This window comes from Glycine soja, chromosome 9, assembly GCF_004193775.1.
Source record: "Glycine soja cultivar W05 chromosome 9, ASM419377v2, whole genome shotgun sequence".
In the NCBI taxonomy this organism is placed as follows: domain Eukaryota; kingdom Viridiplantae; phylum Streptophyta; class Magnoliopsida; order Fabales; family Fabaceae; genus Glycine; species Glycine soja.
In genome coordinates, this window is record NC_041010.1 from 44,332,608 (window position 1) to 44,356,088 (window position 23,481).

General features: G+C 30.3%; 1 pseudogene; it reads left to right on the plus strand.

The window, feature by feature from the left end:
* Nucleotides 1-8,199: 8,199 nt before the first annotated feature.
* On the plus strand, nucleotides 8,200-16,235 carry LOC114366962 (annotated as a pseudogene).
* Nucleotides 16,236-23,481: the final 7,246 nt, after the last annotated feature.

A 23,481-nucleotide genomic window follows, 5' to 3' on the forward strand; every position in this document is an offset into this window, starting at 1 on the left:
CATATATAGCATCGGAATTTGTTTAAATAATTGTATTTTTCTGATGACTACTGTGGCACAACGTGCAGATCTTTGCTTATAATATTCTTAATGGTTGCTTCTTTGAAAGTTCCATGGATTTTGGCATCTTGCTTATTCAACTTTGAATTTTGGAGTGTCAATATTTGTCGTCACCTGTTTGTTCACTTTAAATATTACTAATTGCAAACTCTATTTGTATAAGCTTTTAACAATAAGTTTATGGCCTTAAATATTGAATTATTTTTATTGTATTGTGAGTCACACCTCATCTAACTAACCGAGCACCCACCATGTATTTAACTATTTATAAGTTAGCCTATTCCCGGTTTAAATATTTGAAAAATTGTCTTTAGCTTTTATTTAAAGACCTGATAAAATTTTATACTAAACTGATTTTATGTTTATATATATTGCCCTTCAGCATGCTATTTTATTTCGCTTTTTAATTAAAATAAAGTAGATTTCACTCAAATATAACACCAGTGTTGAATCTCATCATGATTAATTATAGTCACATTTAGAGGTAAATATTCACATAAAGTAAACCTATTGCATGAGTTTACTGCATCATGTCTATGCTAGTATTTCTCTATTTCGATGTATCCATTACCTGATTGACAGATCTATTACTTATTTTAGTTTTCTGGTGAGCTTAGCGTCTACTGTTGCCAAAGCAAATGAATGAATATATTTGATTTGATTTTAAAATATGACAATTCTGCCACATATATTCGTTATGTAGTTTTTTTTTTTAAATTGTCCTTTTCCCGTCATGATATTTCTAGCATATGGATGGAATATTGTATAATTAAGAATAATCTTTTTTTATTTAAGAATTTTTTAGGTTCCCGATCTTTATTTAATGTCAATACTTAATTTTACTCTTCACTATTATTAGTGGCCATACTTATCTGCATAGTTTTCTATCAGGTATATGTGGTGTTCATGATTGGCTAGAGGCCTAAGAATTTATAGGTGAGAATGTTAGGAGAACCAACGACAATAATAATATGGTAGGGAAAAAAGAGGGTTTCCTTTTTGACATACTTATTTTTATTTTTTTACCTATTAGTTTATACCATAAGATAAATTTGGCATAATTTAAGCGTGTTTCCCTTACATATCATTTATTCCTTTATCTTTGGAGCAAACTAATTCTCTCAAAGGCTGTCCTTCATCACTTGTCTCTGATCACCATAGCCTCGTTGTTAATTAATATATTATCTTCAATTCTATTTTATCCTGTCTATCTGTATATATTACAAATATTAATTAGCAAAATTGAGAAGTAAAATATTTTATAATATGATTTTTCTAATATGTATTCATAAACTCGATCGGTTTAAAATAAGAGACTCTATTTCAATTAATTAAAATGACGTCATGTGAGGTATTATAAAATTTTTATACTTATCTTTAATTCTTAGGGTAAAACAAAATTTATTAATCTTCTATTAAATGATTTTAACTACTAATAAAAGTATGCATTATATGACTATTGTCTTTTTAATTAACGCAACAAATACTACTTCTTACAAATATTTTAGCTTTGGTTCTCTATCATGTATACGTTGGAATTAGAAAATCTGTAATGAAATTTATTTATTAAAGAAGGATCAAATATGTCAACTTTTTTTAAATATTAAAGTTAAAAAGGATGTAGTCTGTATTCCACTTAACAAGATTCTCTCTCATATATAATGAAAATTTTCTGGGCAGGATTAAGTTGTTAAATATAATATATAAAAGAAGTTAATTAAAATATTAAATAGCCATGGGGTTGAGTGATGGAAAGTCAGTTTTTTTTTTTCTGACTTTGACTGATGGAACGTTGCTATTATCAGGCGCAATACGTCACGCATATAACTGAATATACATTAAGAATATATGTTACATTTTAGAAAATGTATATATGTGATAAAAAAAACGTAATCATATTGATAAATGAATTATAAAAAAGATGAAGGGAATAACAACTTCTAGACTTCGGCCCACTTTCGTAGAACTACCTAAAGTTTGTCTTTTATATATATATATATAAACACTCAACAAAATTTATCCTTTTTAAATAATACATGATGATGTATAGAACAAAGATGATCATCAACCTCTCAACGACCCAAGAAAAAAAAAAGAGAGGAAAGAACTCCATCAAATTTTATTCATATAAGTTAGGCGTTAATTATACTGAGTTTTATTTGAATAAAATACGATATATCATTATATATTTTCAAGAGTATTATCTCAGTCAACTAAGGGTTAGAGACTTAACCCAACACGAGCGGATAATAGTCATGTACCACTTGTGTTCACGTTCCCAAAGGTGTCTCTCTCTTTCAAGAGGATCCGTGGCATGTCAAGCCCTGGTAAGGTTCTTCACTTTGCATCGAATTAAACCAAATGCTCCACGACTTGTGTGGATCCCGTCAATTCCTTTGAGTTTCATTCTTGCAAACATTCATTCGATGAAATACTTAAAGCGTTAGCTACAACATTACAAGGGTTGATACGCAAAGTGAATTTTTAATTTTTTAATTGTCCAATATCCATAATCTTCGCATAAGATTTAGGCAGTTTTAAAGGATAATTTAGTCCAAATAAATGTATACACCAAATTCCTATATACTTTTTTTATATATTGTTATAGATAATTAATTAAAGAAATATTGTAACTACCTTGATGTCAAGAGTGTTTTCCATCAACATGCATCTCCACCAAAAGTTACTTTATATTACATGACTTTGATGATGATGATGATGATATATATATATATATATATATACTCTTGTGAGAACACTTTCTTACACAAGAATAATTAATAACAATCATTAGATTCAAAATAATAGATGATTGAGATTAAAATATTTCAAAATTAAAATCTAATATAACTGTTAAATCTCTAAAAGATTCATCAAACAAATCACGTCCTAAAATATCTCAATTATCGTTAACTCGTCACTATTACCATGACTGTCACCACCTCCGTTAGCATGATCGTCGTCACCGTCGCTGTTGTCACTACTGCTATTGGCATGACCGTCGTTGGCGATGGTGGTGATGGCAACAGTGGTCATAACGACGACGATGGTGGCAACTGATGACAATAGTGGTGACAACGATGACAATCATGATGGTGGAAAGAACGATGATAGAGGTCATAACAACAAAGGTGGTGACGACTGATGATAGTGATGTAGGTGGTGGTAATTATAGTGGTGACAACGATAATCATGACAATATTAATTGAGATATTTTAGGGAGTAATAATTGAAATATTTTTAGATTTGTTTGTTGTTTGGTTACTTTTTTGTCTTAAATATTTTGATGTTGGTTGCTAAGGGAGTGTTTGGTTTGGTTGTTTTCTGTTTTCATTTTCACTGAAAACAGAAAACGATGATGAAAATGTGTTTGGTTGAATTTCTGAAAACATTTTTAGTGAAAATGAAAACAGGAAACAACTAGAAAATGAAAACAATAAAATCTCGTTTTAAGTGTTTTCAGTTGAGAACATAAACCTCATTTCAGGTAAAATGAAATTGCAGTGACAATGAATGTAATTTTAAGCAAATATAAAAATACAAAAAGACAAGAAGTCAATATATCTTAAATTTTCAGTATTTTTATTTCATGAAAACAAAAAACAAGAAGTTAAACCAAACATGTTTTCAGAATTCTAATCTTTTAAAAATGAAAACAGAAAATGAAAATGCAAACCAAAAACACTCTAGTATATTTTAATTAGGCCGGATATTATCTGCCCCTATATATATACTAAGCTAAAATATATATTTTTCATCCTTATAATTAAATATGAAAATGTTCAAATTTTATTCCTGTAAAATTTTTAATATATTTTTTGTTTTTATAAAATTATAATGTGTCATTTTTTATTCAAAAATAAATTCGAGTAAATTTAAACTTACTATAATAGTTTTTTGCATTAATAACGCATAAAGAAGACAAGAAAATATTTTAGTCAAATGGAATATGTCATATAAAAATAAAAGTAAGAAATATATCTCAATTCACGTAATGCATGCAATGTGAAAGTCCAGCAAGCCAAACTACATTTACAGTAAAACTAATTATTGGTTATCAAAATAGCGGCATGCATGCAACGTGCGGGATATATAACAGGCATAGGCATGCAGATCAACTACTTTGACCACTGACCACTGACCACAGACCAGTCCACTCTCAACAACCAAATTAAATGTTTTGGTTATGAAACAAAATAAGACTTGTAATTTTAATAATAATAACATCACTTTAAATATAAATTTTTAAATAACTATTATAAAATTTAACAATTATCTATACATATATTTATTCATAATAAATGACATGTATTTAATTATATTTTAATTAAATTTATAAAATAAAATAAGCTTACATTCAGTTGAAAGAATTAGTCATTAAGAAAATTTAATTCAGTTGATTAAGTAGAGTTTATGAATATTATAAAAAAATTTATACTTATTTTTTATTCATAAAAAAAAGAATCAGTCATTGTCATTCGCATGGTACTTGGTTTGAACTAATTATTTGAAAGTTTTTGGTAAATGATTAGACGTAAGCATGTCTTGATAGACTTAATCGCGTTTTTATTGTTTCTTTTGCTGGTCGTGATTCCCTAATCGAGTAGTATAGTTTTTTAAATATTCAAATTTGATCCAATGCCCTTTATAATTATACAGATCGATATGTTGATGCTAATTAATCGAATTAATACTCTCAAAGTCTATACGAACTTTTTTAACCACGGAGCTTCACCTCTAGTTATAAAAGAAAACATTTGAAAAACAAAATTGAGCATTCCCTCTTCACAAAAAAAAGAAAAAGAAAAAGAAAGTGAATATATATAATAAAAAAAAAGATTTAAATTCAATCAACTTAGTTCATTTACGGAATGAAAGAGTTCTCAAGGCCATACCATAATCTTTGACAATACTCCTTTTAATTGATTTCATATTTAAAATAAGTAAATATAGTATATCCATCCTTTATTCAATCTAAAGTGTATCAAAATATTAACATATATTGATCAATAAAATTTGGCATAATAACAAATATTTGAGTCTCCTAAATATATTCGACGAAAGTTTGATTAAAATTAAAAGTGATAGAGTCGCTACACTTTGAAAGGAGTTATTTTCCCGTATAAGTTTAAAATTATAACCTAAGTACATATTAATAATATATCAACTTACTAAATTTTAAATACACCATTACTTATTATATTTATTATAGATTCATAATTGTTAACAATATGAATAGTAATTATAGAAAAATAGAATTGATCAAAAAAAAATAAAATCAAACAACATTGATCAACTACTATATAGTGTGTGATTTTAGGTATGAACGCTGTTGCGCTAAATATTCAAAAAAGAAGAGTTTGTCATCTACAATTATTTTATCTGATTTAATCATAATTGTTTCTTGTAAAAGATGTATACATTTTGTTTTAAAAATAAATAAATGAATTCAGTAATGTGGGACTGTGTTTAAGCAGTTACTCAGGCAATAGTATATCACAATGAAACTGAGTTTTCTGGCAATAAAAAAAGCATTAAAACATTATCACCATTGCTAAATTAGATATTCTATATTTTTATGGCTATACAATAAGTCAGTGGAAGAATATTTCTTTCAATGCAGTAAATATTGGCATGTGACGAATACATGCAGCTCGCCATATCCACTCACATGGCAATTGTTGACCTTCCGAGAAACAAGAACAAGTACTCATAATCTATTGTCTCTCAAACACAATCTTGCCACATCAAATAGTAAGTAAAGGAAGATGCTGACAGTTGAGTGAAAACGTGAGAAAGAAGAAACACACATGAGAGGGTATTTTGACCAAAATAGTACAATATTATTTAAAAAATAATGTTTATAAAGCATGAGAAAAAGACTGTACATTTTATACTATTAACAACTTCTTCTTCCTTTTTAACCACTCAATTAACTTTGTATCTCCAATTTATGAATAATATTGAAAAAAAAACTAATTACTTATTCCAGATGAATTTAGATATGTTGGTCCAATTGATGTAGTTTAAAAATAATTAGTCTAGGTGTATATTTAGCTCTTTGTAAGGTACCATATAAATTAGCATTATTCTTAATTTAAAAAAATTAAAAATGTATATAAATAACACTTGGCCAATCTACTTAATTTTTCTAAAAGAAAAGTGCTTTTTAAAACATCACTTTTTAAGAAGTAAATATTCAAATAAGATTTGCTTCTTAAAAAAAATTGAAAAATGTTTCGTTAAAAAAAATGTTTAAATAAACACATAAAAACATTGTCTATTTTATTAAAAAGAAGTATTTTCTTAAATAAGCTTAAACAAGCAAAGTTTTGAGTGTTTTAGATGCAATAAAGTTATATTTACAAGATGCTAATGCGTAACAATGAATACAATGTTAATTGTTGTTAGGGTTTATGAAAATATCATTCTTTTTGGTCACTCGCACAGCCTATCCAAAGAAGTCATTGGATGCTAGGTTATTAGAATCTTTAGAGTCATAGTGCTAAGGCAAAATCTTCCCTCTCCTCGTCACAGCCTAAGATGGATCTTATAGCACGAAAGTTTATTCAAGTCAATTATGATGGAGGCAATCCCTTATTCCAGCATGCATAGCTTCTATTATTTAAATTCACATGTAAATATAAACCCGTAATATTACAAGAAGCATTAAGAAACCGGTGATGTCAATAATGAATAATGAATAGCAGTTCAACCAAAAATCCACCATATTTGATGGTGGATGGTGCTGCAACTAAGTGCAGAAACATGACAGTGATGTTAAAAAACTGTAATATATACTATAAACTAAAATGTCCTGCAGATTTTTTAATGAAAAAAAAACTACCAATTAATATCAAGAATAATAAATATAAAAAAGACAAAAGAAATTCTTAAAACAATCAAATAATAATAATAATCTAAAAACCATAGTGACTAAAGACAAACAAATAAGAACAACTAAAAAGCCAAAACAATAAATGCACAGCGAGAAGAAAAAAAAAACATAAAAGGTGAATCCATTATCCACATGCTTACTCTTGTAATCACTCCATGTTCCATGTGCAAACAACCGAAGCATATCAAGATAAACAGAATTCTCTGTTGCTTGAAGCTGCAATGTCATGGAAAAAGAATGGAAACAGAAATCGATAAAGTAATACTCATTGAAGGTGTAAAATCGATAAACAGAAGCTCCAACGATGATGATTGGAGAAAGAAGAACCTGTAGAAGGTTGGGGAGGGCGAGAAAGCGAAGAGGTTGGGGTGAGAAGTGGCTTCAACGAGAACGGAAGTGAGTGCGTTAGCGTTGGGGGAAGCAGAGGCTTGCTTCACCAACTGCTCCATCACCTCTCCGATCACTACTCTCTTCTATTCTTTGCCTTAACTAGTGTGTCATTCAGGGTCACGTGGATCATTGTTGACTGGGTCATTAATCAGATAGTAACATGTAAAAATTAGCTTTCGACGTCTAATTTTAGTTATGAAACTCAAATAATTAATTTGAAGAGAAAAAAAGACTAACGATAAATTAAAATATAAAAAATCAATTTAGTAAGTGAAAAAAAATAAAAAAAATATTTTTATAATTAAATCTTAATTTTAATAAATATTAAAAATGTGACACCCTTGTCATGTGATTAAATGCGTGAGATAATTGTCATTAAACTAATTTATCACATTTCTTTTACACATTTGAGGAGTATTTATGCTGATTAAAATAAAAATGGCTCACCTTTCGGGGAAATAAAACTTAGTAATATTAATAGTTAATTAAGGTAAAATGTATAAATTCTTTAACCTGTATTTTAAAAATAATTGAATGTGTTTAAACAAATACAGTAATTACTCCATTTTTTGAACAAAATTTAGATGCAAAGTATTCATAGCGTTCTTCCATTAAAATTAGAGGATCATATTGTTAAGAAAAATATTCTTTATATAATAAGTTGTCAAACAAATTTTACAATTAACAGATAATATTATAAAAATTTCTAATTTAAAATCAATTTTTATACAACATTATCAAAATATAATTTGTAAATTTAAAAATGCTTTTTGTATTTATTTATAATAAATTACTATAATTATATTCATATAAATATTTGCAATTGGAAAATGCAATTTGTTTATTTATGCAGAGCTTAGGTGGGTGTTTCTCTCTCTCGGCGCCAGAACCTGGTGGTGTTGTGATTCTCTTCTCCATTCCAAAACCTAACAAGCGAGAGACCGACCACGTTTGATGATGGAAGATTCACACTGCAACACTGCAGCGGTGCAAGCCACCAACGATGACGCCTCCGCCAGCAAATTGTTCGAACATCTCCTTTTTTTTCTTGTCTTAGAACAATGCGAAATTGAATTATAAAATGAGATATCTTGTTTTGATTTGATTAGTTTATGGTAATTGCTTCATCCCTCCCACCTACTTTTATTCTTGTGCAATTATTTTAGATTTTTAAAAGTAGTGAATTTTCCGTCATTTATTCTTTCTGAAAATTTTAACGCTTTTTATATATTTTCTGAAAATTGTAGAAGGTTAACTTAGATGGTTCCTTTTGGGGATTCCAGTGTGGATTAGCATAAGCACTAATGTAGCTGAATCTTGTCTCGGTAGTAATGAATGGCTCTTTAGTAGCATAAAATGCTTTTGGTTTCTGATGAAAATGCAACAATGTAAAGAGAATGTTGTTTACTCATGGCATGCCATGCTTAAAAGTTAAAAATGGTTTTAAGGAAACATTGGCTGGATTGATTACATTTCTTGGAGTGACTGAGGAGTTTTGAATACTTTATGGTATTGGTAAATAGTCATACTATACTGTGGGTTGATGACTCAATGAATGGAAAAACCTCCCATGGCAGCCAGCTGCAAAGTTTTTTTTTTTTTTATCGGAAAATGTTAATTGTTAGTATTGTTAGTTTTTGTTAGCAGAGGGGACCAAACCTGTGACCTTTCCCCTCTTCCCTTCCACCTTAACTATTCAACCTACCTTATATCTCCTAGCCAGCTGCAAAACAGACAAGGTGCACTTGGTTTCTAAAATGGAAAAATGGGACTTATCCAAATTTTTTCCACCTCATAATAATAATAATACTGATTGAAGTTCATGCATATTGATTCAATTCTAAATGAATTTTAATCCCAAATAGCAACCAGATTCAGTCTATCCCTCTGTTCTGAGTACTTGGAAAAGTCATGCACCATGTATGTATGACAATCCATGTAACATTGGTTCAGTATTGTTGATACTTGATATTTTTCTTTGTCATTTTTGGCTTCAAAATTTCATCTTGTATTCAGCTTCTATCAGAGTTTAAATGGATTATAATGTTATATTTATGCAATTAGTAATTTGTTTTTTGGTGATTTGTATTGTGTGATGAATATTTAATCTCCATAAACTGGTTGTAGGTCATGTGTGAAAAAGGGATACATGAAAGATGATTACATTCATTTATTTGTTAGACGACCTGTTAGTAGATCTCCAATAATTAATCGAGGTAAGATTCACCTTCTTTAAGGAATTGACTTTTTTAAGTACCAGCACTTCAACTTAGTAGTTTCTTGGTGCTTTTGTATTGTTTGGGAGCATATAGGTTACTTTGCTCGCTGGGCTGCTATTCGGAAACTTCTCTATCAGTTTCTTGATGGTGAGAAGAAGTCATATGAAGATCCCCCAATAAAGAAGCAGATATTATCACTTGGAGCTGGTTTTGACACAACATATTTTCAGTTGCAGGTGCTTTGTTGAGATGGGATTATGCATGTGGACAGAAAGTGTGAAACTTTGTACTTTGTTACCACTAGTTCCAATTTTCCTTGTTACCTTATTTCTTAGCTTCACTCATCCATGACATGTGCTGCCTATTTACAGCTGTAACTTAAATGTTCAAATCTTTTCTTGGCAGGATGAGGGTAAAGCACCATATTTATATGTGGAAGTGGATTTTAAGGAGGTAGAAATTTGAATACCTTTTAAAGGGTTTAGTTGCCAATGCAGCTTTTTTTCTAGTTGTTTATGTGTTTTGAGTTGGATTGATTTACAGATGCTTTGTCATGTTTATTACTGTTGAGTTTAACTAAATACATATCTAATTTCAAAATGAAGAGGAACAAAGCTGTTTATAGTTTTTAAATCTTTAGCTTTATTGCCATTTATTGGTAAAGAAAGTTAAACCACTATTATATTTGTAATCTAGGTAACTAGTAAAAAGGCAGCACTGATTGAAACTTGCAGTCCATTGAGGAATAAAGTTGATGTGACAGCAGTCCTATCTAGATGTAAGCAATACTGAGTATGATGCTTTAAATGGGAGGGATGTTCTCCACTGGTATTTATTCTTATTTTTTATGGTCCTCTTCTTTTGTGGTGATACATTGTTCCAGAGTGCAAACATTAATTAAGAGTATAAAAATTAACACCCTTAAAGTTTTCAAACTCTACACATTTAGTTCCTCTAGTATTGCATAGCAGCCCCTTTCCCTCATCGATTGTTTAGCCAGCCAAACAAGAGAGAAAGGAAAAAGCATAGTGATGCTAAGTGAAATTTCTGGTTTCTTGTGGCTTTATCCAAGATTCCAGCAGAAATCTCTTTACCAGGATCAGAGCCATGCATGTCAAGTAATTCCCCCAAAGTGGATTTCTGGCCTAATCAGAGAGCCAGTCGGTTATGCATGCAAAAATCTGCATCACCATTTAAATGCTTATGCTAGTGTAAAGAATTAATTTTTGGGAATTTTAGATGATGTAATAGATGGACGTGAAGCTGGGTTGCAAGGAGTTATGATGTTACTATACTATAGAGGGTATTATAGTTTCTTAAAAGATGGAATAAATTATTTATAAATTCTTAAAACAATTTTTTAAAGATGGCTTGTTGTGATTGAAAGTGCCTAAATTAATTATCTGAACATCTGTGAGCAAAGCTGGAGTTGGGACTTGGGATCTAGACCCATCAAGTGATCTTTCATTATAAATAGAGAGAATAAATTTCATGATACTAATCTGTAGCCCTTCAAGTATATGCATTAAAACTGCATGAAAAGCTTTGGTTGGATAATCTGCAGGCTCAATGTCAGAAGATTAGAGAAACTTGGATTCTGCCACTAGGCCTAATCTCAGAACACATTTGCTTGTAGCATTTTAGAATAAAATCAATTTAATCTTTTCACCGTGATCGATGGACACTAATTCTAAAAATTAGCATGCGTAACTACTGCTGATCCATACTAATGCTTGTAATGTTTCATTCTTTGCCAGAAAAAGGAGAAGTGTTCAGTGCACACTATAAACTACTCCCTTCAGATTAGCGTGATGTGCAACAATTACATGCTATTATAACTCATGCTGGTTTGGATCCAAGGTATGTATTGAGAGTCATCTCTCTTTCTATCTCTTGTTCTTTTGTGTACAGTTGTGAAATTCTGTTAGATATAATTGATTTGTTTGGAGGCATCAGCCGCTTCTCAGAAAGAGGGGAATAATTTTGAAACCTCTTAGAATTAGAAAATTCTAATTCAAAAAGGTTTTTAAAGACAGTAATGATTCCTTATCCTGTTCTTCTTCTGTTCTTTTTCTTCTCTAGTGAATTTCATGACTGAAAATATTTTAACTGTAACTGAGAGGATTTGTTACGTAGAAAAAGAAAGATAGATTCATATTCCCATACATATAAATTATATTGGAACAAGAAAAATCTTGGATTACTTTTTGAAAAAAAAAATAGAAATCAATTTTTTTGGAGTAAAAAGACTATTCCAATTATAATAATAAGAAAAAAACAACCTTAATAAATGAAAGAAAGAGACATCTTTTATCCAATATCGAAGGATTTGAACCAAGATTTTCAGGTGAATAGGATAGGGTATTCGTATATCTGACTCATGATTTAAATATATCAGTTTATCTTCGAAAAAGGGAAAATGGAATGAATTGATCGCAAATTATTATAAGATTTTATGATTTCAAATTCCTTTAAGGAAGAGATAAAAAAATTGTAGGGAAAATAGAATAGTTTTCAGTAAAAGACAATAGTTCTGAATTTAATATTTGGACACGACATCAATATTGTGTTTCTTTACACAGATTACAACAGAATATGCAACTAGAAGTTTTAGAATGATTTCGAAGACAATACTTCTGAATTTTTAATTGGAAAGTGATAATTTTTTCCTTTTCACAGTTTTTAATTACATATTTAACATAATGGAAAATGACTGGAAGAAATCAAGTTTGAGCCTAAGAATTCTTGATTTCCATTTTCTTTGTATGGCTTCATGTGCTTACTGTCGTATATAGTTATTGAATCATGTTTTTATATCTGCTAAAGAGATTCACATGCTGGAGTATTTAATGCTTATTTCTTGTTGGTTAATCTTTAGCTACTTTATGTGTGTGTGTGTGTGTGTGTGAATGTGTATTTGGTTTAATTTAAATTAAACTCCTTTTCTTTCATGACCAAGGCTTGATAAATCGATTCATTCTGATATTATTATCAGTCTGCCAACTTTTATAATTGCAGAATGTGTTCTGATCTACTTGGATCCTGATTCAACTCGTGCAATTGTTGGTTGGGCTTCCCAAACATTTTCAACCGCAATATTTTTTCTTTATGAGCAGGTTGGAGCCTTAAAAGTTTCTTTTTCTACTTCTTTTATGTGAAGAAAGTAGGATGTTCACATTATATGGTTCTTTGCTAACAGATCCACCCAGATGATGCTTTTGGACAACAAATGATACGGAATTTGGAGGTATGGATGTAAAAAAAATAATTTATACTTATCTCAAAAGTGTAATTTCTAATTTTTGTACCTTTGTTTTTGTTCATTATAGTTATACTATTTTTCGGAATTTGGAGGTATGGATGTAAAAAAAAAATTTATACTTATCTCAAAAGTGGAATTTCTAATTTTTGTACCTTTGTTTTTGTTCATTATAGTTATACTATTTTTGTGCCCATAAGGGTATTCTTACTGGATTTTGTTTTCCTTATAGTTTTGGTTTTTAGTTTCTTCTAGAAGGAAATCTTATTCTCTGCTCTTTGTAACATCAATTTTATTTCTTACCCAGCAATCACTGCTGCACAGATTAGTCTTTTGAAGTTTATTTCCCTAGGACACAGTTTTTACACCCTAGGATTCTTTCCATTCAGGCGATGACACTTATGTAAAGGTTTGGGTTTTATAATCTATCTACTATGCACAATGTGTATATTAGTCAGTTTCATTCTATTCTGGGATCATTCATCAAATTGGAACTTTCATTCCCAGAGATCGGAGTGATAGTGAAGTAGTGAACTACAATCCCTTTTGGTATGACTTGAGTATTATAAAGAAGGAGACAGGAAGATAGAAAGGGAGTGTATAAGAAAAGGTATCACTTGAGTCATGTGAAGCGAGCCTCACAAACTCTTACTTTGACTGAAAAATTGGAGTGAGAAATTTCTTAGTCTTTGTTTATAACCACTCTACCTTGAGTTTCAGATTTTTGGGTTGATAATACAATGCATATTTTGGCCAATAAACATTGTGTTTTTCATGGATAAGAATATAATGTCTAATGAAATGAATATTTACTTTTTTTTCCCCAAATTTGTGCCTTGTGGACTTCCTTTTACAATCTAATGTCTGACATATTTTTTCAATATGACTGGAAAAACAGCTTTCATAAAAATGTCTCATTTTACTGCAAGAAATCACACTGTGTAAAATGAGAACTGGTGACATTGTCAATTTTATTTTATTTATTTTATTGTTTTGAGTTTGTTGAGGGCGAGCCCTGGTGCAGCGGTAAAGTTGTGCCTTGGTGACTTGTTGGTCATGGGTTCGAATCCGGAAACAGCCTCTTTGCATATGCAAGGGTAAGGCTGCGTACAACATCCCTCCCCCATACCTTCGCATAACGAAGAGCCTCTGGGCAATGGGGTACGAAGTTTTTATTGTTTTGAGTTTGTCATAATCATTTTTGCTCAGAGCCATCCTATAATGGAAAGTCATGCATTGTTTATGGGGGAAAATTTCTGGTTTCTGAGTTGAAAAATGAACTGTTTAATTTATTTGAATTAAAGATATCTATCTCAGGTACATAAAAGTTGTGTCTAAACACACTAATGAATTGATTGATACTTCCATAGATAGCAATCATTGATGTATATGAAATGAAACCATAACATGATTTGACTTTCCTGTTTTGCATTAGTGTCGAGGTTGTGATCTGTTGGGTATTTATGCTACACCAACTTTAGTTGCAAAGGAAAAATTGTTTCTGGACCAAGGATGGCAGGTAAATCATGTAATTTTTGCTAGAAAAGAAGTCTTTGTTTTTATTTATTTTTTAAATATTATTGTGCATCTGGTATGTGATTTAATTTACATTTCTGGAAAACCTTCTAAATGATGATGAAGGAGTCATCTAGGCATGGATAGTATGAGAACATAGCAGACTAAACTAGAAATGGTTCAGAGTCTACATTCTTGTTATCATAATTGTTAGATTATAATTATCATCAATATCATCAGAAATGGTTCATCATGTAGTATTAGTCTATCACTAACATTAATATTCTTATGCCTTCTATTTTTTCTGGGTATCAGAAGTCTGTTGCCTGGGACATGATGAGAGTTTATAATGATTTTATTGATGCCCAAGAAAGACAGGTATTTTTTCTTCTTTTTTTCTCTTGCTGAATATCTGGAAGTTTGTGTATTAAATTTACAAATTCTTCAGTGTTTTCTGATGTTTTAATGCTAAAGGCAATTAATTAGCTGAATAATTACAATAGACTAATTATCTTAAAATAGGATGATACTAGTTGTTTGCAACAGCAATAGCCTTGGGGCCTGCAAAGATTAAAGTAGACTAAATTTCATAAAACAAATTTATGGTACCCTTCTATAGTCATCATGGTCATTTTATTGTGTCTGGTTCAACAGTACAATTATGGACAAAAAGATTATTTTGATTAGATTCTATTTATGTAAAAGTCATGGTGTACAAACATAATAATGGAAATAACCAAATTTCTTAGGGTGGGAAGGGTAGTGGTCCCGCATCAGCTCTGCCTAAGTAAGCATCAGTAATATTTGCCTTTTCTTGGTGCTTCAATTTCTTGGCTTCTCTTTTAAGGAAGCATTTTGCCTGGTTTTCTATTCCTATCAGCATTTTAATATGTAGAAGGTACTACGTTCTATCAATATCTTATGATTGTCATATGATGGAACTGTTTGATTTCTATTAGATACTAAAGTTCATATCTTCATATGAAAGGCAGTTTTTTCTTCCCTGATTCTCCATCCCCTCTGTTCTTTCTATCTACTTTATGGTTGGTGGTCTGTTTCTTTCTTTTGTAAATTGTCTAAAGATACTAATTTGTGATACTTTACCGTTTAGGATTGAACGGCTGGAATTGTTTGATGAATTTGAAGAGTGGTACATGATGCAGGCGAGTCAGCTTTTTATTATTGTTCTGTTAATTGTTTGCTATAAAAAGTGTCTGAACACTGTTACACACATTTTGCTGGGGCCTTAGGGAGGTGTCTAGGCCATAGTTTATGGTCTCTCATTTTAAGTGGGGATGTGAATTGTTTGTTCGTATTTCTTCTTTTTTATTCATTGGTCAAAGACTAAAAGTAAACAAGAATTCTTGATGTAACCAATAGTCCAGTTGAATGCAAGTAATTGGTGGTTACATGACCCACAATTTAGCAATGTGCTTTGTCATTCATTTATGAAGAGTTCCTCTTTTGTTTATTCCACTACTACAATCTTAATTTTTTTTCCTTTCTATTGATGTTCAGGAGCACTACTGTGTGGCTTATGCAATCAATGATGCCATGGTATGATCTTGATCATACTTGTTCAGTCATATGCAGCAAACTAGTAAAGTTCCTTCATTTACTGTATGGGAAGGGAATGGGAGTGTATAGGACAGCATATCATTTAAATCAATTCACAAATAAAGTGACCATGTGTATTCTTTATAATATCTTGCTTGGATTGAAATTAAAGACCACATTACTTTACGGTACCACTTCTAGCAATCTTAGATTATCATCATGATGAGTGATGACAAGATAATAATTTGGAAAAAGGATGAGGTGGGGAATAGGATTCTGTTTCTGAAGATGATTCCAAACATGAAAATATAATATGATTTTGGTGGGTGGGACTATATTTATTCCATTTATCCTATTTCTTTTTTGTACTTTGGGTTTTGAGGAACTATTAGCTTCCTTCCTCATGAAACACGGGGATACACTCCAATAACATATATATATTTATATTATATATCACTCTTGCCAAGCATCATCCGTGGCTGTAAGTGTTAATACAGCAAGTATCACGGGGGCACGTGCCAGCACATTGCAGGGGATGTTGTCTGGTAAAAAAGGTTCTCAGCAACTTGTTAGTTATTGTATCAGAATTCAACCATATGGATGATTAGTATTTTTGTATAGATCCCTTGAGAAATTGTTTGTTTGACACAAAGCATGGATATTTTCCATTTTCTGCTAACTGTTTGGCAAAGAAAACGTGGTGGCTCCCACACTGCACAGACTGTAAAGTCACATACTCTAGGCCTGTGTGGGGTGGGGATGTCCATGTGAAAGAAATATGAAAATAGTATGTATTTTTTCTGCTTTTCAATACAAATGGTTTTTCCATGCTTTGCATTGCTTTAAAAACTGAGCTCGATCAGATGGCTCAACTGGGAACTGGTCTTGATCTCAAAAACCAGTTCATCTCCGAATCAATTAAAATCGGTAAAGAATTGAGCAAACTAGTCCACAGTTTGTGAAAATCAGTTTGAAGAGGTATTTTTTAAAAAAAGTATTTTTTAATTTAATTTAAAACATTTTTAATATAAATAAAAGTTATAAACCGTCTTGGCAATTACAGTTTTTTTTAACTTGTAAAATATATAATTTGGTTATTAATATTAATTTACAATTTTTATATTTTCTTATAGTTTATATTATTTTATTGCAATATTATATAAGATTAATAATATACTATTTATTAGATTACAATTAAATCACAGTTGGACCAATAAATCATCAACTAGTACTTTTATTTTATCTGTTCAATATTAGGTCAGTTTTTAAAACATCAATATTTTGGCTTTCTTTTGCATGCCCTTTTTGTTTCCTCTTTCTCGGGTTGAACTAACAGTGTTGTATTGGGATATGGCTGAACCTGAGCCCTGAGCCCTGAGCAGTGGCACTGTATTTTGTCTGAGATATGGTGCCACGTTTCGTTTGATGGGTTGGTCAAAACGTGACTTGTAAGTACAGAGTTTACGTTGATGAAGCAGAAGGCAATAGTGGAATATAGATTATTATTTTCACCCTTGCTTTTGTTTAGGAACATAAGTTTTAATTATCATTTATCACATTGATGAACTGATGCATGATTGTTTTGACTTAATTAAAATTCTGAAATTTAAGTATTGGGTATTCAATTGTATTTAATGTTTGAAAAGAAAATTCTTTCATTTGCACTAGTTCTATTCGACTCGAGTTTGTCTCTTGCAAAAGATATATTGGATTCATAAAAAAAAAATTAACAATTTCTTAGCAATGAAAAGACATCGGTAAGCTATCCATATACAAGTGACTGTTAATTATACTCTCTCACTTTAATGAAATTACACATTAATATGTTAATTTTTTATATTTGAACACCACACTACTTTTATGTATTGAAATTAGCTATATGATTAATAATAGCAATTGTTTATTAAAATAAATTGCCACCACTAATAGGAAGTTGCATTGCAAGGGACTCAGAGAATGAAGACCGTTATTAGCAGCAATGGTGCATTGTTTATTAGTACTATCTCAGATATCAGATCGATTACCGTGGACAGTGCGCTTTACTGTTCAATTGTACAGACGTACAATTCAATTACACTTTCTCAGTTTCTTGGGTTTCCATCGGGTCATGATATGCACACAAAAACCTGTATATCATGGAACTGTTGTACAACCATCACTCTTTTTATTCCGCATTTTAAAATTCTTAAATAAGATTTGAATTGCTTAATTTGGATGAGTTTTTAAAGTGAAAGTAGGTAAAATAACAAAGCATGAGTATTTTTTAATAGAATTTTATTTCAATATATTGACATCGTAAAAAAAAGTACTGTTAATTAATTAAAAGTTATTGTAAGTGGCTTGTAAAATATTTATTATAAAAATCTACAATTTTACTACTTATAGCAATTCATGATAATAATGTGGGAAAATATTTATATTACTTAGAATATACAAACTATTTAGTGTATGTACACTACTTTTTGTGTGCGTGAATATATAAGAACCAGCATTCAAAGAGTTTCTCTTTGGATTAATACGATCACACTAGCTAATTGGGATATAATTTTATTTTTTTTATAGAAAGTCAGCCAATATTGCATACAAAGTATAAATGACAGCCAACTAAGCAAGGGTCTAACTAAATAAGTATAAACATAAAATTGTATATAAGCAAACAACTAATGTTGTATCAACGTGAATACCAGGGGACTAAATTCAATATTTATTTATTTGAGGATTTTCTTCCCTTCAGCACTAGTAAATACAGACTCTCGGATTATTAAATAACTTTTAAACACAAACACATACTCCACATTAATTTAAAATAAAAAGATTATGACACTAGTACCGCAATAAATATGATTAAATTTGCGAAAACTTGTACGTAGACATATAGCATAAATAAGTTTTGTCGCTGTCTTTATAACCAATTAATAATAGGTCAAATTATGGATATTTGCATGACGCTACGTACTCAAACCGACACACCGATTCCAATTAGTAGTATCTTTCCTACATGCAGGTCATTATTCCTAAGTCAGCATATTCCTTTAAATGATTTACTATTATTTATGACATTGAGAAATACATACAGTTATTTTTAGAAATAATAATAATGAAATACTCCGTGAACAAGCATAGATAAATTGGGTCCACAAGAAGAAAAATTAGTTGGTGTGGAATTTAAATAGTCGCATTCAGAAAGATGGACCTTGGTGGAGGTGGTGTTGAAAAATAAGGGGTCCCGTGTGTGTGGCTTTTTAGAAGTAAACATATGCATCATTTTCTCTGGATTGCTGTGCTGCCCCACCACCATAGTAGCCCTTTCATATCAGTTTTCCATGCACTCCTATAATTATGGAGAATAATTTATTAATGCAGCTTTAAAGTAATTTCTTCGATACAATGATTTGTTTCCAGTTATTTGGCTAGAGATGATTTTACAATTTGAGTTCAAAGGTAGTTTAACTTTAAAAGTAATACTTGTTTTTATTTTCTTTTATCCATTTGACGTAAAATATTCACACGGTTAATGATTCATTTTCGTAAGAAAATTTAATTGTTGACTAGCTTTAGAGATTTATTATTTCAATCATATTTTTTTTATTCATAAAATTTAAAATCAAAATATTACTTAAAAAGATCAAACTCATTATCACCCATAAAAAAACTTTGTTAATTGATGATTGTTCTTCGTTTATATACATTATTTTAAGTTTATCATTAGGTAACGTGAGATTTTTAACATAATTATATTTTCTCACACACGTAAACTGGATATGTGAAATTTATAGGACAAAATATTTGTATATGGTCTCGTAATAAGCTGATAACATATGATATAATATAGTTTCAACAACAACTACTAAAATAGACCTTCATGCCAATCTCAAAATATGTTTGTGTTTTAAAAGATATAATATATGTACGAATAAAGCAGCTTTGAGAAATTCATCAAAAAAAAAAAAAAAAAAGCAGCTTGAGAATATTCAAACTCGAAATCACAGTCTTGGATTGAATGCCGCTTTTGTGGTTGTTAATAGCATTATCTATAATTAATCAGCATAAATGTTTAGGTAGTAATTAAAAGTGGTAAGGACAGGAGGTAGTATAAAATTATAAAGTACCATAAAAATTAATCTAGTAGTCAAAATATGTCCTAATTCAACGTTGAATTTAATGCACCCGATCGACTATGAAAACTAGAATAACAAAATCAAAACCTAACTTTGTTTGGTTTGGTGTTGATTGACTTGATATACAGTTATGATCACCTGAAATTTAATTATTTTTTGTTTTATAAAATATCACCTAGCTTATAATATTACCAAAAAAATCAATTAATAATGTTGTTCACTTTTTTATTAATAGATTTAAAGTTCAATTAAAAAATGTGTTCGTCCTATTTCTTAATTTTTATTAGCTTTTATTTTCAAGAACTTAATTTTACTATCAAGAAAAAAAAGTATTTTAGTTCACAGTAAATTGAAATGGGCTGGGATCATCTTATCATAAAGTGTGTTAAGCCCAATATAACCCGATCTAATGCATGGTTATCTAATTTTTTTTTATTTTTTGAAAGGGATATCTAAAGTTTTTTTACACAAAATAATAATTTGTGTAGATAAAAAATAAATGAGGTGATAGTTTGTATCTACTTATGAATATCTCCAAAGTAGAGAAGCATATATCTTCCCAAGTACTTTCAGGAAGTTTTCAATGCCATGTTTAAATGTCCCTGCAATTAATGGTGTGACAGCTATGGCTACCACAGTAAATTAATTTGTACAACAAAACTTTGTTTGTTTAGTTTTATGTTACAGAAGCTGGTCCATTTTCTTGCATTGATAACTCACTCACAGGTCTGGCTATGAGAAATATTTTTTATTAAAATAATGGTGTAAAAAATAGTAATGAATATAAAAACTAATTAACGAAAATTTTCATGGCACTGTTAAGAGTCATATACCAATACTTGGGGGGGACATTTTTAAATCAAGATTATTTGTTTTAGCTGGAAAAAAAAAAGAGTTCTATAACAGTGGTGTAGAAAACAAATTTTATTTTTAAGAGAATTTTCCTTTCCAAAACCAAATGTTTCCTCCCATCCGACTCAAACAGTTATAAAGATAAAGCAGTGAATTTATGCTTTCAAACTCTATAAAACCTTTCATCTAAGTTAACCTTTCATAAAAAGTACCTGCTATTTTAGATTTATTTTTTAAAAAAAGTCAAGTGAAGCACAAAACTTTATTATTATATATGTACTAATGAGCATAGTAATTGGAAACAAATTCTTGAAACTTTGGGTATAAGAATAGTTTGATGAGTCCCGTGTGGTGGTGGAGTCCGTAAGCTTCACGTTTTGCTTACTCACCCTAGCTAGTAGCCCTGTCTCAATAAAGTCCACCATATCCTCATCTTTTTGCCTCAGACATCACTCACACTTTTTATTTTCTTCTTTCCAATTTTTTTTTTTTTTTACTTCATCTCACCACACGAGAAATTTAGCACGTTCATAATCTTTTCACTGCATTTCTTGGTCCAAAAAATTTTTGGAAGATGGAAGAGTGTTTCTTTTTATTTTAAGAAGACCAGAGCACGTCACTAACAAAGTGGCTCTACCTTTAAAAGACCTTCTTCCTCCAAATTTATCTTTGTATTTCATTTTTTTTTAACTATCTTGCATTACTCTATAGCTTATCAACTAATAATATATGTAACACTTTTTTTATTTGAAGAATTGAGGTCCAATTAATAAATTTATTGGCTAGGATATTAAATTTCTTATATATTCTTATTTGCTATTTTTTTATTGGATTTTGATATTAAAAAGAACCATCCTCCTAACGCCTTACCTTTGAAGTTTCAACCCATAGTACAGTGAAATGGGTTGACAAAACATTGACGCATATCATATTAGGCCACATTTAGTGCGATTTGAAAATAGTATGACATGTTTTGACAAGTCTAATAGAAAGGCTACCTATCTAAAAATAAAGAGAAAATGTCCTAAACTCTATCCTTTTTAGATAGATATCTTAAACTTTCATTTCATCCTATTTAATTTTTAAATTATACGAATTGATTCAATAAACTCTTTTATTAAAATAAGTATAAGTCAGTAACAGAGAAGAGAACACATTTGGACCTTGATTTAGGTTCTGTCTATTCATTAATTTATTTGTTAAATTAACAGAATGAATTTCTGAATTGAGAAAGATAAATAAACTTGAGGCAAGTACTAGCACCCCCTCCCCCTACTTGCTCGATCTCACGCATGAAATCCGCACTTTACTCAATCCACACCCACATGGGAATTTGATGGATATTTATAAATATGCATGCATGGATATCCATCTATTTATTTATTTTTAGGAAAAATCTATTAGATTTTGAAACATAAAAAAAAAAAGAAAATTCAAAGCGGTAACACAAAAGGTGATCACTTGAAAATCCCTCAATCCTCAACCAATATCATCAAACCCATAAAAAAATCTTACACATATTACTCATACAAAAAGAAAATGCAGAGTATATCTCAGCTTCTATGAAAGTGTGTTTGATTTAACGTTAGACTAAATAAATATACATTTCAATACATGTTTTGTGAGAAATGAAAATTCAAATTTTTTTATTTAACCACGTTTGGAGTCACTGAACAAAAAATCAAACATGCATGTAATAGTGAGTGAATGAAGTTAACCTGTATTCAAATATTTAACTCTGCTATCAAAAACAAAATCGCTAGAGACTGTATTCTACCGTGGGGTCAGTGGGGATTTGCAATTTGCACTTTATCAGTCACTGGCATGGTCCTCAGCTCCGAAACTACAGAGAAGTAACATCATATTGATATTCAAGTTAGCTAGCATGCATGATCCAATTGAGCAAAAAGGGAGGGAAAATTCGAAAGATGAGATGTTAGCAAAAAAGAAAAAAAAGTTTAAGAAAAAAGAATATTTTGATAGAAACGTCACTATGCTTTTTTGAAGAATTGGATACTCTTTCAAGTGACCAAAGGTGTGTGGGGTTCCATGCATGCTAGCTTATTCCCATTGGAAAGTCCAAGAAGAAAGAAAAGCCCTTTAATTCACACCGTTACCATTAACGGTAGAAGGCCAAAGACAATGTTAGCTTCTTCTTTTTTTCTATTTTAAATAATATATTTTTATACCATTAAATATGCCCCAAAAAAAGGTGTGCATGTGATATGTCTTGAAGTGAAAGGTAGGGTGCAACAAGAAGATTTTGTGAGTAGGAAAGATGGAGATAGCTAGATAAGAAAGGCTCTTTCAATTCACTAGTTTTGAATTTTCAGCCTTTCACCCCTCACTCTCTTTTTATCCTTTGCTTTACTTCAAAAGGTTCCACTTATTGGTAGAATATTCATGCATGCTGCTGCCTGTTACACTTCAGTCTTCTCCCTTGCTATGCTTTGTCATGCACGTATTTCATCTTTTGATAAAATGAGCTGATAAAAAAAGTTGGAAAACAATGTGTGAAAGTTGAACGTGAACAATCGTAGTCAAGAGGTTGTTTTAAGAAGTGAAAGTGAAGCCTTCAACAACTAACGCTATTGCGTACTTTTGACTTCCAAC